Source organism: Macrobrachium nipponense, chromosome 19, assembly GCF_015104395.2.
Source record: "Macrobrachium nipponense isolate FS-2020 chromosome 19, ASM1510439v2, whole genome shotgun sequence".
NCBI classification, from domain to species: domain Eukaryota; kingdom Metazoa; phylum Arthropoda; class Malacostraca; order Decapoda; family Palaemonidae; genus Macrobrachium; species Macrobrachium nipponense.
In genome coordinates, this window is record NC_061088.1 from 998,511 (window position 1) to 1,002,554 (window position 4,044).

Here is a 4,044-nt window from a genome sequence, read left to right on the forward strand (position 1 = left end):
CAGACTGGTGTTCGTCCATCCCTGGAATGCCTCCCTGGTCGTAAGAGCGAGGGAGGGATCCAAGCCTCTGTCCGATTGATGGGGTGTGCACCGCAGGATCAATGGTCAGACCTCTGGGCCGAGTACTAAGAGAGAGGCAAGCGTATCTCTTCGTACAGCAAGCAAGAACTTGTTCCTGTTTGCAAGAGGCAAACATAAAGTATGGGTTGTCTCAAGCTGGCATCCACTTCCTCCCCCTTGTTGGAGGAAAGTGGTGGATATACGCTCCTATCCCTAGTGAAAGGGATAGGATGAGGCTCTGATGAGTAGCTCACCTGCATCTTGTCCTTATCCAGCAGGGTGACGACCGTGTCCCTCTAACCACAGGTAGAGGGGAGAAAAAGATGGGAAGAGAGCAGTCACACTCTCATTCACTCATCCATTCTTATGGTCACACCAGGACTCGATGCTGTTCAGCCTGCGAGGGTCTGGGTTCGCTACACAAACGTGTTGAGCAGCCAACCAACGGGTCCCAAGGAAAAAGATCCAAGGACCTGTGGCAATATCCAGAAGGTAAAGGAAGAAGGGCATGTGGTCTTGGTTGACCAGACCCCTGCCTTCATGTACCTGCTCCGCGGAGAAGTTCTTGCGGACAAGGCAGCATCTCCTTCGCATCGAAGGCGTGAAGTCCATTAGGGAGGGGATTGTGAACGACTCGAACCAATCGTCAGGGACCGAAGGGTTCCGAGTTCTTCGCTACGAAGTTCGTACAGAAATCGAGCGTCACGGATCCCCATCCCTGGATGCTTGACTTCGCAGGAGAAGTCATGCAGTTCCTCAGAGGAAAAGAAGGAAATAGTCGCATGACCTATCCCTCTTCTCTACTTCGGTGATGTCCAGTACCCATACTGGTCTGTCCGTTTGCCACGAAGTCTCTCGCATCCTCCTATCCCCATGCAGCGAAGTTCTCGGTAGTGGATAGGACACCGACACTCCATGGTGGGTGTCAATGGTATGGGTACTGTGACAAGCTATTAAAAACGAAGTAATGATTGCTCTGTAACAACCGAACTAAGTCAACAGCGTAGTTCGTAAACTGAACTCGGGCGCTCTGACAGCTGCCGACTGACTGCGTTCGGTAGGAGGCAAGTTGTCAAAGCATCCGAGTAAGTCACGTGACCTTCGCCTTTAACGGGTTATGCCGAGAGACCAACAAATAATGTATTTGTTTGTCAACCAATGCCGGACAGCGAGGTGATGATTCTCTTAAGGCATGTGCCCAACAGGCGAAAGTCAATTGCCTTCTAGAGACCGAGGTCCCTGAAGGTAAAACATCTCATGGTTGTTGAATCTCAGCTAAGGAGAAACAACACTATGTACCGTTGAAGACGAAGGTAGATATTGAATGCAACCTACGTCTTCACAGATGAATCGAGAGAAGGATTCTCAAGATTCATAACCTGTGCTTACAAATGACTGAAAATGCTAACCGCTATTTCATTGCTGTCCGGTGAGAAGTCGTAGTTGCAATGAAAGCGCGGCGTTCTTCATTTTAATGAAAACACAGGGAAAGCCGCCTGAAGAACTGCTTCTCAATGGGCTGACATTTGGAAGTAGAGCTGTCAGGTCGGAGAGTAGGCGATGTCTTCTGACACATCTCGTAATTCGGTTGAACAATGAACAATTGTACACCTACGAATAAGAGATATTTTGAAGACAAACTCAGATGTCTGCAAAAATCATTCGCATTATCGCAGTGCGATGCAGCGGAGACTTGTACAGACTTCTGTTACCGGGTGCGGTAAACAGAAAGATGAAAGAGTCCCAAGAGATATCTCTGTTGAAAATTCTTGCAATGTCGAAGGCGATGGAATCTAGCGTCACAAGCAGTAGATGGTACCGTTTCATTAATGCGAGAATCCCGTTAATCAGAGACCTAAGTCCATGATTGTTGGGCAGAGATACGGTTTCGGTAGTCAATCAAAGCAGGGCAGAGAGAGACATACATGACCGTGCATATCGGAGGCCCAGCTGATACTGAGCTGCTATCAGGCAGTTCAATACGCAGTAGTTGAGCCTGAGCTCTCGCTGACTCGTCATCCTGAGTTGCCAGGTAATCCATTATTCCACGAAGGAATGCGTTCGGCTAGAACTACCGTGCATAAAAGATATGCTCGAGCAATTATATTTAGGCGAAAACGAATTTCGGTAAATATAAAAGTTGAAATGGTGTTGTCGTGACAAAACCATAAGTATAGTTGAAATGGTGTTGTCGTGACAAAACCATAAAGTATATAAAATTGAAACTGAAAAACTCCTGGGAGGTTGCAGGCAACCCCGAGTTGCAGTTCAATTAGAATACTTCTCTTATAAGTCGCAATCCGTAGATTAACTAGGATATGCGCCTACCCCTCGGACATTCAACTGCTTAGTAGAATCATGTCGCGAGGTTAATATACGTAGTATATTTGTAGGATTCTGAACAACGATCTCCATCCTAAATTCTTTCCTTCAAGAAAACCAAAATAAGGATTGGAGATCGACCACCTTCGATCTCTATCAAAGAGAGTGAAGGAGAAAGTCTTCCTCGAAGGAAAGCTTCAATGGTGAACAGAATACTAAGACGATAGTTCAAGCCAAACTGGATATTCCCGTCCGATCTTCTCTATTCCAGGTTGGTCGCCTACTGTGAGATAGTTTCTTTCAGCAGCAGTCTTCTTCCCAATGCTAGAAATTCCAGAATTCGAGCTAGGCGAGGTTCCCGATTATCGTGTATATCGGGGATTCTCGTCTCGCTCACTTTGGACCGTGGTCTCGCGTAAGTGTTTGGAGATCGTAAAACTCGAACACTGAATGCGTTAGAAATTCCGTAGAATTCTAAGCAGTCTGCGAAACCCCCACTGAATTCGTCAAACGATATCGGCTGGTGGTCCTCTCGATTCCCGTAGAAATCGAGAATGGGGCAGGATTCCTCCTCAACGACGGGGCTTACGTCAGGTAGGACCCAAAGGTCCCCCCGGGTAGCGCAGTCCGAACGTGGGATCTTACAGAGAAATCTCTGTAGGATCCCTCCCCTTTCCCTCGTAGCCGTAAGGAGAGAGGGAATGGGGGAGGAATTGGATACTGGCTCGCCTCCCAGCGGAACCAGGAGGTTGGAGAAGAAAAGGAGCAGCCATCGCCTTACGGCGATGGCCTCTCAGAGCCTGGGAAAACGTATCGATGGAGAAACGTTTTTCCCGAGGAGGGTTACGAACTCATACTGTAGGTAAGGGTCTGACGCCACTGTGAACGTCGTCTGGGTGGGCTGATCGACACCTGACAGGAGAGAGCCGATACCGTCTCCTCCGACTCATTCCAGTCCTCGTCGAGGTCGAAACCTCTCAGGAGGACCGAAGGAGTAATCAAATACGGTGTCCGAAGACACGTAGTAAACGCCGCTGTCGCAGTAGAGGAGGTGGAAGTAGCTTGATCGACCGGCCAGAACTGAGAGAGCCTTCTTGTCCGGAGACGAGAGACTCTGGTTCGAGACAGAATCGGCAAGTTCCGATCGCGGCAGACCCACCGTCGGTTTGGGTTCCCTCTCGGGCCCCAAAACGACTCGAGCAGAGACGTGGGCTCTGCTGGTGGGAGCGGCAATCCTTCCGCAAGGTCATTATGCTGACGAATCAGCTTAATGACTTCTGCAAATTCCTCTGTATCTCAGGAGTAACCGTGTCTTGCGGAGTAGGACCGTCCAGTCCCTCCCAACAAGAACAGATGCCCGAGATACTCCTCCTTCAGAAGGAGGAACAGCGGCAGACCCCATGACCGGTCGCCTCCAGCTACTTGCGCGTATGTCCTGGTCGGTCCTAGAACCGTGCCTGGTCCATACGGCGTCATAGCGGGATCGCGAGCGGCGCACCTCTCGCGATCACTCATAGGTACCTCGCTCCTCCTGGTGTAGCCCGAGGAGGTTGAAGGTACAGGAGAGGCAGACCTGACGCTCCCCCCTAGCTCGCTGGCAGGACCAGCGTGCTTGGAGGGCTGCTGCTGATCGTCCACCCGCAGTGGCGATCGAGCAGCAGG